We start from the raw sequence: 14,326 nt of genomic DNA on the forward strand, positions 1-14,326 counted from the left end.
ATGGTCGAAATGCTCAGGCAAAAATTCAAAAGTACCAACCTAAGGGTCCTTCAATAGGACACAATTGTTGGCAAGAGTCTACCAAAAAAATGTCAAACCACGAAATTGGATGATGCCCACGAGACTGATTGATACCTCGTCAAATGGGCATGTGAATCCACACATAATCATGGAATCTTAGATCCCAAATGAGGGGAGTCCGTCACTAACCATTATGTATAGGACGACCCTATAAACCCATCAACGGTAAGTTGATAGAGCCGTCTTTTGAGCCTGCAAATTACACTGTAGATACGACTAAGTGAGGGGTGAATTGCGAAATTCAGTCCACATTCAAATTACAGGATGGACGGTTATTTTACCTATTTTGGGGTATTTTTAGTTAGTTAACAACATGAAACCCTAATGTATAATTCATTCTTCAAATCAATCCTTTCACTCCCAAATAAGATTCTCCATAGAACTCCATTGGAGATCAAGATCAAGATCAAGCTATGGGATGGATTCCAAGTACTTTATTCTCCAAAATTTTATAGGTTTTTATTGTATTAAGGTACCGTAACCCTTGATCTGTGTGTAATCTTTCCCAATCAATGGTGCTCGTGGGTCTATACTTAGTTTCCTCCCCCATGACAAACAATGTCCAGTCTTTTTCCCAAAACACGTTAGACCAGTACGGTTCGGGGTTGGGACAATGGGGCATCGACCTCTCATCGATGGACAGTTGTCTCACTGCCTACACATGACTTAAGTGGGGACGGTTAGGTAATTAACTACTTAATAAACTAATAATTAGGAGATTTTTTAATTAGTTATTTTAGGGCTATATAAGTGTTCTAAGTCATTAAACTAACATAACATGAAGGATTTTCAAGGAATGAAAGATAATAACTCTTTAGACACCTTTCCCCAAGAGGTTTCTTAAAGTTTGTTTTTCAATGTTCTTGAAAATTCTAGTTTTCTTCAAATTTCATAGGTCTACTCTATAAATTGAATTTTGAATTCTTATTTCAATTATTAATGATGAGTTATGTGTTCTTATGTGTTGATTTATATATCCCTTAATGATTTGACCTAAATGTCTATAAAGACCTATGAATACTCATCTTATGCTATCCTTGACATGTGAAATTGATTGATTATGAATTTGAATGTTTTCTTGAATAATTTACAATTATATGATGATAATTGTTGAATTTTTGGGTGAATATCATGTAATTGAGGATGAGCTCTTTGATGAGATTCATGGAAGTCATTTGTAAGACTTTCATGATCATGAATACTTTATTGTATTAATTCTGGTCTATTCATGGTAATGTTGTTCAGTTGAAGTATAAATTATGGATTTATGAATCCATGATTAGTCTATCTACATAATGAATGAGAGATGATGATATGTATATTATTATAAGTGATTTAGAGTAATTCTCCTGTCCATCTTATTATTATGATTATGATATAAAATTCTCACTTTATGTTAAGTTGAAAGGACTTTCTCATCCTAGAACCTAGGAGGTATGATCATGTTATATAAGTGCTTAGTCTCATAAGTCCTTTGTTATAAAGTAATGTTAAGGATTACTTAAAGAAACTTGAAAAAAGAAATTTAGCTTAGCATCGACCAAACTAGATAATAAAATGTGTCCCATCCAATGACGAAGGTAGGTTCAACTACGGTCTCATGAAGTGGAAACAACAATGCGGATTAGAATAATGATAGTTTTTAGTAACAATCTCCTCGCTCTAGTGGATCCACGTAGATGTTATTATGATGTATGTGTCCTACCTTGGAAAGTAGGATACACTCATTAGGTGTGAGGGGTTGACACCGGATTCCATGTTTTCCTCACATGGTCTCATATTGTTATGACAAAGTTTTCCTAAAGTAAAATGAAGGAATGTAAGTAAAAAAATACATATTAACTAGGAGTACTTGAAAGGTTTACTAGTTAGTGTAGGTAAGGGAATTGGAATTTTCTTATACATAGCACTTGCTGACCTTGAGGGAACTATCACGACTCGCAAGTACCCGCTAGTTGTTAGGGTGAACCCTTGAATAAGGACGAGGCATACTTGACCCTTTAGTGTCTTATACAATTTCATTCACTATCGTTCATTACATAAGAAATGAAAAGTAGTGCGGAATTAAAACTTTTCACCAATGATTTAGTAAAGGAAACATTTTTCATAATGTACTAAGGAAGTCTCATCATCATAAGCCAATCATAAAGACACGACATAATATCTTATGGACACAACTGTTTATCTTGAATGAAAATACATAATAAGACTTAATAAAAAAACTAAGAAAGTATTTGAGGACATACAAAATCTTGAGAGAGTAGATTCCCCAAGCTACGCTTTTTAACTTCTTCTTCCTTCCAAACATATACTTATATAGTATAGAAAAGTATGAGGTTAGTATAAGTAATATATTAGGTATTGCATATGCAAAAATATGCAAAATAGGACATTTTAGTATAAATACAATTTCATGCAAATTAAGTAAAACATTAAAAAATATAGAAGTAAAACAAAATAAAAATCATCATTCAACACTTAGAGAAGAATTTCCATAATTTTAGCAAAAAAAAACAATTTATAGTAAGATTTCAAAAATATTATAATGAACTACTTTTGGACATTACAGTGAACTAATTCATTCAAAAAACAAAGAACTTCTAATGCTAAGCAAGAAGGAAGTGAACTCATTTTCGTAGAGGTTTCCTTAACTAAGGTAGAAGGAAGTGAACTCATTTTCGTAGAGGTTTCCTTAACTAAGGTTATACTATGACTCACAAAGGTAAGACATGAAGTAAGTGCACATATACCTCCTTTGATACACACCAATGTGATCCTCTAGACTACCCATTTTCCGATTAGTCACCTCTCGAGTACAACCCCCCACTCAATGAAAAGACATTAAAAGAACACTCAAGCAACACACCAAGAGTTCTCTTTCGGAATTTCTACTAAGTGAAATGCATAGATAGCACCCCATATTAACATCTACCCTAAGTAGTACACTCTTTTGGAAGGCTTAACACAACGACTCCTCTTTCGGAAGGTCTACATAGTGCAATGGATAGATAGCGTCCCATACAACAACAAACCTTAATAGTAGTTCTTTTAGGAGACTTAGATCATTCAATTCATATAAGTCTCACTAAAACACCCTTTTCGGAATGCATATATAGTGCAATGAGTAAATAGTGTCGCATTCCGCTACCTACCCTAAGTAGTATACTGTTTTAGAAGGCTTTGCACTTTCATTACTTTAGTGGGGATTAGCTTAACCGACATAGACAATGAGGGCTAGACATGGAATTCCAATACAAACCCCTATAAGATGACGCATCCTCACTTGCCTAGAGTAAGCTCAATCTCTAGATTTTACATGGCTTTCCCAATAGATACACTTTTGCAAGAGCATAGTAAAGGGATAAGGAGATTGCTACTAAGTAACTCATTCTCTACTAACAAGGAGTATTCATCTCAAGGGGTACATTGGAATACAACATCTCAACTCACGAAGTGTAACCCTTTCTCATATCAACTTGGTGATAGTCATAACTCCCTATAGATTCGCAACATTCACTACTAAAGGTCAAGGATAACTTTTGGACACCACATGTCGACTCACAAAGGTTATCCATCCTCCAACCTACATTATGAAGCTCTTGCGATTAGTTAGGCTGCTACTAAACACTTATTCTCAACTCACTCATAATGTTCACCCCAAATTCCCTTTTTGACTTAACTTAGCTTCATACATTTATTAAAGTGTGAGTGTGTGTATATGTGAACACACCTTACACATAAGCACTATTTCATTAACGTTTCATTGTATACATGCTTAGACGTTCTTTTATCTGAACAAACACGTTAACATGCGTCACATAATCCTATTAGTCATTTAGACATAATCCTTAGTATACTTTTTATAACAAGCATCATGAAAAAAATTAACAAAAATAACTCTATTTCCATCTTTCTTCATATAATATGATTTCATGGCCTCAGTTGCAATACACATTTAAGTACACCTCATACAATTCGAAAGACCCCAAAATGAGATAGGTTATATAGATAATAACATGACTTTATTATGGTCATAAGGTCCTAAAATGTATCATAATATGCTGTAGAGTCAGTGCATAAAGTTTGAACTTATTTGGAAGTCATACATCAAGGGAAGACCAAAATGTTTGACGAATAGTTACCTTTGTGCCTCATGTGTCTATGCCTGCTTATATTTGTGTTTCATGATATTGTGAAGCCTATAAATGAGTTTACATTATTTTTAATGATGGTATATGCATTTTTGAGAATTTTTGTGATCAAACGACCAAGAACGTCCAAGGCGTTCGAAAGATATCCCTTAAGATACTCAACCTGTGTCTTGATAGGGCCCAACCTTTTTGGATGACTTGCAGGTGTTTATTCTTGGTGAAACTTATTTGGACGGTATAAAACTTGTTAAGGGTTGTATTTATATTGGAAACATCTGGGAATGACCTCTAAAGGTCCACGCAAAATTCCCCATAAGAAGGCCCCAAGGCTGGTCGAGACACTGCCTTGGCAGTGTCAATTAACGGACCAAACGGCGGCTTGTTGGTCAACAAACAACCCGTTGGTGAGATTTTTCGATTGAAACTTATTTCGGACAGGTCTCAAGCAAAAAGTTTTCCAGGGACCAAATGAAAGAGGCTAATGCATGGCCCATCGACAGACTAACGGCCAGTACATGCCTTCGTCGATTGTGGCCTACAGTTTACTACCTACGTCATGTTTAATCAAGGAGTGATGGGAAATTCACCCCACATGTTAAAATTAATCTAATAGGTTTATGTAGATACGTTTGGGTGTATATAAGTCATAAAAACGTGATCAACTTATTATTAAATCAACTCACACGATTGAAGCCTTTCCCTAAAAAAATATATACCTTCTAACCACCATTGTTGATGAAGCTCTAGAACTGCTTGGATCGGGGGGTTTCATGGATGAATCATAATGTTTTGGAGGTTTTCAACTAGAAAAAGGTATGGTAGTACTTCATCTCCAAGTAACCTTTCACTTTGAGAGTTCTTGTCAATGTTTACAAAGAGATCTTAAGATCAATCTTCCAATACTTCAATCTAGCCATGTGTTCTTTCTCAAAACGTTTTTAATGATTAAATCATTATGAATTTGTGTTAATGTAATGGTTTGAACGTGATTTTACTCCAATTGCATGATGAACCCATGTTCTCTTCCAAAATTGATTTAGCTCTTGCATGGGCTTTGTGATCTTTACTTTTTAGCGATTGAATTATGATTATAATACATTGAATAATCCTACATATACTGTTTTTTACATGAATAATGTTGAATTGTTTTTAATGGATCCATGAGGATCAATATGTAAAGAATTGAACATGTTTAACTTAGTTTTACATGATCACTATAACATTTGCTTCTCAATGATCTAAAGTGGATTTCGATTATGTGTTCTTGCAGATTATGTTTAGGTTAATACCATGTTTTAATTTCTATATAAAACTTGTATGACAAAAGTAGAGAAGTCGCTGTCTGAACTAATCTAGGTTCTTCTAGTCTATGGAGTTGTAACTTGTGATCTTGACGTTGGGTTAGTTGTTATACGAACTTAAAATGGTTAATAGATATACATGATTCCTACAATGAAATATGAGGATGGATTATATCTAATGAATACAATATGGGTAAATTCGTGATAGTTTATATCGTATTAAACTATGTAATTTACCTTCCATGAACTCCTTATATGAAGCATGCTTCTGTCGAGCTTAATGGCAATTGTAATAGTGTCTCATCTAGACTATAATTTCATTAGATAATTCCTGGCATTTACTTATTGATAAATATGATTTATGATCAATACTTTGGTAAAATTAATAAGATGGCCTATTCTCTCTACTCTAAATAGAATTGATAGTTAAATGCCTATGATAGTATCTTTCCCTTGAAGTGATTAAGCATGTTTTCATTGTGACTAAGTGTAGAATCCGCTACTTCCTTAGATTGATATTATTCATGAAATATGATCTATATTACATATACAAAAAATTGGCTAATGGTATATGTTCTTCTACTTCCTAATACATGTGAAATGCATTGTATTATGTTATGGTATGATCTTGTAGAGACTTTTACATAATTTATTTATGATTAAAGTACATTTAGGTAGTTCCCTATATATAAATTGTTGAGGAACAAGTTTTATTGATCAGTGATGATCAAAGGGTAGAAATTTGTAAGAACGCTTATCGCTTCTACTTTCCTTATAGTAATGTTAATGAAGCTTTGTATGACATTGTGTGGTATTGTCAACTTATGGTGGATGTGTTTACATTATTGTCAATCTATATATGTTTTTAACATGGCCATGGACATAAATTGATGAATATATGAACATGTGCCTTTGATGATAATATGTGAAGAAAATGCCTACTATTCTATTATAGTTGTGAATATAGGGCGTATGGCTATTGTATAGGCATGTGTATATCCATGTTAGGTTAATGTATTGGTGATTACATTCATGAGTTAAAATGGTTAAGAATCCCTTATCTATAAACCCCCATGTGAATGCATGGATAACACAAGTTGGAGTCTTAAGTGTAATATGAAGTTAACTTGTCTCCTATGCTATTGTGGGTTGTGTGGTTTATATTTTAAAGTGTAAAGTGGTATTCGAGGGTGTCTTACTCAATGAGTTATTCATAGACTTTATGTGATCATGTTGACCAATGTACACTCTCACTCACATGCATTGTCATGGTGTCTAAATGGAATGTTTTTCTCATATTCACTAGTGTTTACTACTATTCATGTAAAGTTAATGTATGTGAAGTATGTCGTATCACATGATAGGTGTACTAGTATGGTCAAGGGTATGGGACTTTTTCTATGCAATGAGCATGTGTACCTTGATAGGATAGTTCTTGTTTTTGTTTCTATAAGTGTGAATATGTATGTATGAACATGTGTGTCTTAATGTGTTATGTGAAAGGTTTGGTCACATATATGTATACACATACACATGTATGCATACTAGGTCAAGAGAGGGGACTTTAATGGTGTATTCATGTGTACCCTAAACTAGATTATGCTTTACATATTCTATGTTTATGTGAAGGGATTCTTTACATGATTTAGGTTCATGAACTTCGTCTATGACCTATGAGTTAAGCATATTATGGGATGAATATCCTAAACCAATGTTTTATTAGAAAAAATATAATAAAGGTTTTCAATAAAAAGAAGTTAGCTTAGCACCGAGTGAACTTTAATATGAGTGTGTGTCCCTTCATATGGTAGGAAGGTAAGTGACCATAAATCTCATGAGGTGGATAACCACAATGCCTCAATGGGTATAATAGGGTTTCCATAAGTGAATAACTATAATGCCTAATCTTTACATAAAAGGGGTTTTCACATGTACCTCCAAGTTCTATAACTACGTTGCCACCATGGGATACTAGCTAGTTGATCCACCTAGGAAGCTATGTCATATTTGGTTCTATTTTTGATGGTAGACCACTTCTTTTCGGTTTGGGGTTCTATTACACCGGATTCCATGATTAGCATCACATGCTCTATGTCAGTTAAGGATATAGTTTCCCTAATGCAAAATGTACAATGGAAGTAAATGAGTAGGACCCTAAATAGAATGACATAAGGGATGTTACTTAGGATAGGTTGAAGTAATTAACCCATCTAAACATTGCACAAGTATCTCCTTAGGAAGTTATAGGAAGGTGTTCTAATGCATGTCACTATGTATGTGTTCCTTATGTATGGCATTGTAGTATTTGTCTACTTGTTATAAGGATGTTCATGATATTAATCTTTATGAATGATGTTGATTTTGTTGACTATATGATGAAGGTCTTGACTTAACTATGCCTATGTTATATTATACTTCTATGATGGTATGTGTTGTCTTGTGTAGATGATAGGTGAGGTTTTCCTTATGATCCTAAGGTGATATATTGCACAAAGTATCCCTAAAGTGTTAATTGGTAGGCAATTTATAGAAAGAGTTAACTGTTAAAAAGACTGAGCTGACTGTAAAGTCACCTCAAATGGGACTTAAATTTTATATGTGATATTCTATGATGGTTCGCACTTGATTGTGTTTATATGATGCATGAAAATGATGTAAATACTATTTTAAAATTTTTTTAAAAGGATTTACTCAAAAAGGCATGAAGTATGATTTCAAGAAAATGTCCCTTTTTAAATGAATGTTATTGCATGCTTGTCATACTTATTGTATTGTTGTACTAATGCCATGCTGCTCTACTTTTTACACAGTTTAGGTTATGGATGCTTAAAGAATGTATTGAATGGTGAAGAGGTTGATAGATGATTCCAAAGCTCAATGAAAGGAATCCTTAAGTCCAAGGATCTCCTACTTATATATTTATTGGAAAGTGTCTCAATATTTTGTAGCTATGTAATGTGTTTTTAAGGGCCGTGTCTCTAATGTGTTCTATGTTGTTGAGTATAATATGGCAAAGAGACTTAGAGTGTATATATGTATTACTACTTCTATTTTATATACATATATAAGTTAAAGTTTCTAGAATATTAGATGCTATGAAAAGTTTTAAATTTAATGCTAAACTTACTATGTCGATATGATGAAAGATAAGTATGTGCTTGTATAAGACCATGGAGAGGTCAAGTATGCCATGTTACTTCTAGGGGGTGTTCCACAGTTGTGACAAAATTGATGTAAACACCGTCACCAAGAAGGTGGGCCATACTACAAAAGAGTATTTCATAATTAAAAGCAAAACAACATAACCAACATACTCATTAATTCAATCGTCCATCACCTATAATATTTTACTCAACAATTCATCATAAATTATTACTTAGGGAAGTATCTAAATATCAATAACAGCACAAGTCAAGCAAAGCTCAAACACTGGAAAATCAAGCTCATTTAACACATTCCCTAATTCATAATTTGATAAAAATCTTTAATATAATTTCATTGAAGTTTTAGCATTAAAATCACCAACTAGAATTAGAGACACATATCTGAATAAATTACAATGTTTTCATGCAAGACCCATATTTAGAGTTAAATATAGAAGAATTTACGGTGAAAACACTATTGAAATTTATTAGAGAGGACTCCTTTAATATAAGAGAGTTCAAGTATTACTACCATACCGCAGAAAGAAGAAACCCTAATTATTTTTTATGAAGAACTCAACCACCAACAGCCCTTTCTATCTCTTCTTCACTTCTATCTTCAATGGTTACTTGAGAGGGTTTTAAAAGAGAGGGGTTTTCGGTTTTAGGAAATGGAGTCTAAATTAGATATAAAGGTTTGAAGCTCCTTAATATACATAAAAAGACCTAAAAATGACTTCCTAGGTTCATAAAGACCTGGGGTGAATTTACCTAACAACTTAAGTCATTACATGAAAAATAGGTTTTAGATAGTCTTCAAACGACGGATGCAACCAACGGACCATCTGTCCACCAACATTTCAATGATGGGGTTTCTAGGGTTTATGCATAGCTTCATTTAGGGCCTGTATAACCTACCTTGCACGTCCACACGACGGGGCATTTCGACGGTCCAATTCCTTGACAATTCTACGTCGTTTGCCCTCGTTGGTGGATTGTGCCAAAGCAGTCTTGGGTCCTTCTCTAGTGCCCCTTGTGGGTCCTAGGTAGGGTTTTACCCGGACGTTAAGCCCCTAAAAATACTCTTCTAGGTGTTAGGAAGGTTCTTCACCAATTTCAAACAAAGGAAACACGTAAAACTCAGTAAAACTAATGAATATACACAAACACATTCTAAGTCACACCTTCCGAACATTATGGACGTTCTTGGACGTTTGACCTCAAAACTTAACAGAACTTCATACAATTCCTAAGGATACTAATATTACTCCATTTAACACCAAATTAACTCAAGAAACAATCACAATTCTCTACTGACATTCGTCCTCGACTGACACTAAAACATTTAGACTATAAAGGAATCACTGACATAAAACATTATAATAATGATAAAAACATCATAGTCAACGCACCAATTAACAAGGAGAAGAATTTCATACTTTCAAACACATTAAAAAACATCCACTTCGTGAGAACTTTCAATTTTCAAAGTTAACCTTTACCCTTCACTTATGGAGGAACTACATTCTCCAACATTGAACATTCTCATACACATCAGTTTCATACAAATTGACACCTTCATCCATGAAAAATGCAATTTTCTCAAAATATGGACTTCTTTTACAGTAAACAAAAAAACTTCACAAGGTCACATTCATAAAAATTCCTTAATGCATCTTTCAGTCAACTATAACAGGATGGCATGACAATATGAGAGACAATACTATAATAACTTACTAAAAATATACTTGGTAAGTTACACTAAATGCAATATGAGAGTTGCATGCTATACTACCACTCCAATTTAGTGACTCTTGAGGATTCTCTTTGACTAAGTAGGCTACATAACATTTATTGTGCAAAACTTAGATTTAACTTGCTTCTTTAGCATTAGACTTTATTTCATCTAATTTCATATACAACGTATGATAACTCATTATATTATGCAAGACTCTTAATCATTACCAAATTACTAAGGATTAGCTCTCAAGGTTGAATAATAACAATAAGGAAAGATGAGGATATCGACTACCTTTGTACTCAATTAATTCTCCCAAATTAGGGTAAAGTCATCTTGAAGGCCTCATACTTAAAAGTACCACTATACATATCAAAAAGAAGGAACCCCAAATACCCTTAACTCATGTTCATCAAGATTCAACATCAACTCTACTAGTCAAGCATAACACTCTCCTTTTAGGATTCAAGCCTAGACAAACTTTCTTAAACATGACCTCATTCATGTCCTTGCCACTACTTAACACAATCTCATGGAACAAAACTCCTCCTTTCCTTTTACACCAATAAAGGTAGATTCGTTTTGAAAAATAAAAAATTTACTGTATAAACTCCACCATTTTTGGTAGCATAACTCCACAACTTACTCACTAGATAATAATAGCACATTTCTTCCTTCGAGTAAACATACACAAGAATCTTAACCAAATCACAAGAACAACTAGTAACATCATCCACACAAGAGGGTTGACCTCTACTTTTATAGAATCTCCACATCCTCTCAACATTCCTAAAATTCACACCTTAAAGCATTTCTACCATCATTGAACATAATCACAAGATTACTCATTTGCTCTGAAGGGATTTTTTTAATCATTATTATTCCTATCATGCTTACAACTAGGTAACCATAAAGCTTCTAATCACAATACATCCAACCTCATAAGTCCCACATAGGCATAAATGTCTTCACATCAAAATTCTCAAAACTAACCTTCACTTTTACTATTCTATCCATAAAACCATCATAAGCATAAAAAAATAACCTTTTCTTTCTCTCAAACTTAAAACCATCTCCCTTTCCAAGAAATCGCACCTAGAAAACAATCGGACAAAGGAGAAGAAGAGAGAGATCTTATGGAGTTAAGTTCTATAGCACGATACAGGAGTAATGAAGAAAGTGAAAGTCTATTGTCCTATAGTCTCTTGTCCATGGATGTGTCGCGACTAACACTAATGACCAAGACTCTACTAGACGTGGCTTGGTAGACTTTTAGACCCTAAAATATTTCCCTTAACATTATGCTACAATACCATGTCGGTCAAGACCCACAAGTACCCCCTATAAGTTAGGGAGAACCCTTGGATTAGAACAAGGAGTACTTGACCCTTTTGGGTCTTGTACAATACCTTCAATTATCCTTAATTACACAATTGTAAAGAAAATATTTTTCATAAAATACTAAAGAAGTCTCATCTTCACAAGCAATTATTATAGCAACAACATAATATCTTAGAGACACGGCCCTTTACATTGATAGAAAATACATAATAAGTCTTAATAAAAAAAACTAAGAAACATAGACTATGTCCTCGAATATATGAGGAAATATCAAATCTTGAGAGAGTAGATTCCCCAAGTTTAGCCTTTTTATCTTCTTAGTGCCTCCAAATACATACTTATAGAGTATAAAAAGTATGGAGTTAGTATATATAATGTACTATGCATAGCATATGCAAAAACATGCAAAAAGGACAGTTTAGTATAAATATATTTTCATGCCAATAAAGGAAAACATTAAAAAATATAGAAGTAAAACAACATAAGAATCATCCTTTAAAACATAGAGAAGAATTTCCATATTTTAACAAAAAGAAGCAACTTAAAGTAAGCTTTCAAAAATATTAATGTGAACTCCTTTTGGACATTAGAATGAACTAATTCTTTCCCAAAGTAGTGATTTTCAAAGGACAATCAAGGAGGAAGTGAACTCATTTCCGTAGGAGTTTCCCTAACTAATGTCATGCTAAGATTCACCAAGGTAAGACATGAAGGAAGTGCAAACATACCTCCTTCAATACACACTAATGTTATCCTCAAGACTAACACTTTTAGGGTTACTCATCTGTAGAGAACAATCCATCACTCAATGACAAGATTCTAGAAGAACACTAAAGTAACACACCAATACTTCCCTTTCAGAGTGCCTACTTAGGGAAATGAGTAGATAGTGTCCCATAACACCACCTACCTTAAGTGGTACAATCTTTTAGAAGGCTTATCACCTTGACTCCTCTTTCGGAAGGTCTACTGAGTGCAACGGATAGATAACATGCCATTCAACTACCTACCCTATGTAGTAAACTCTAATAGAAGAATTATCACTTTCATTACTTTTGTTGGAGGTTAGCTTAACTTACATAGACCATGAGAACTAGAGATGGCATCCCTATATTAACCCATATCGGATGAGGGATCCTTACATTCCTAGAGTAAGGTCATTCTGTTAGTTTTAACATTGAATTCCTAATAGCGACACCTATGCGGGCACATAGTTAAGGGATAAGGATATTTCTACTAAGTATCTCATTTTCTACTAACCAGGAGTACTCAACTCAAGAGGTACATTGGAATACAACATTTTAACTCATGAAGTGTAACCACCTCTTGTTCATATCCACTCGCTTGTAGGAATAACACCTTACAGATTCTCAACATTCACTAGTAAAGGTGAAGGATAACTTTTGGACACCACATCTCAACTCACTAAGGTTATCCATCGTCCAACTTACACTAGAAAGCTCTTGGGAATAGTTAGGTTTGTACGAAATACTTATTCTCAACTCACCAATAATTTTAACAACAAATTCCCCTTTTGACTTAACTTAGATTCATCCATTCATTCAAGTGTGAGTGTGTGTACACATGAACACACATTGCACATAAGCATTATTTCATTTACATTTGATTCTGTACATTATAAGACCTTCTTTCATCACATCAAACCCTTTAACATGCATCAAATAATCATATAAGTTATTTAGACATAATTCTTATAGCACTTTTCATAATAAGCTTCATGAAACACATCAACAAGAATAACTTCATGTAAATATTTATTCACATATTATGCCTTCATGGCATCAGTCATAAAACACAAGTGACTACACATTCATGCAATTCATGTAAACACCGCCACTAAAGGGGTGGAACGTACCACTTAAGAATCTTTCATAATTAAAAACTTAAAAACATAACCAACTTGCCCTTTAATTCAAGTTCAATCACCTATAACATTTTACTCAATAATTCATCATAAATTAGACCTTTGGGTAGAAGTTAAAGATCAATAACAACACAACTAAAGCTATGTCAAAGAGGACAAAACCAAGCTCATTTAACCCATTCCTATGAAATAATTTGATAGAAAGCTTTAACATGATTTCACTGAAGATTTAACATTAAAATAAGAAAATAATATTAGAAACATCATATTTGAATAATTTAAAATGTTTTTTTGCAAGACCCATATTTAGAGTTAAAGATAGAAGAAGTTAGGGTTGAAAACCCTTTTTTTAAAATCAATTAGAAAGTACTTCTTGAATGGAACAAGTTCAAGGATTACTACTATACATGAAATAGAAGAAAACCAAATATTTTTTCTAAAGAACGCGACCACCAGCTGCCCCTTCTATCCCTTCTTGAATTCTAGCTTCCATGATGACTTGAGAGAGTCTTTAAGAGAGAAGGGTTTTGGGTTTTAGTAAATGGAGTTTGAAATTATATATAAGGATTCGGATCTACTTAATATACCTAAAAGTAGCTAAGATCTACTTCCTAGTTTCATAAAAGACCCGGGATGAATTTGCTAAGTACCCCAAGTTATTACAGGAAAAATAACTTTAGGATAGT

This window comes from Solanum lycopersicum, chromosome 3 (genome assembly GCF_036512215.1).
Source record: "Solanum lycopersicum chromosome 3, SLM_r2.1".
Taxonomy (NCBI): Eukaryota; Viridiplantae; Streptophyta; class Magnoliopsida; order Solanales; family Solanaceae; genus Solanum; species Solanum lycopersicum.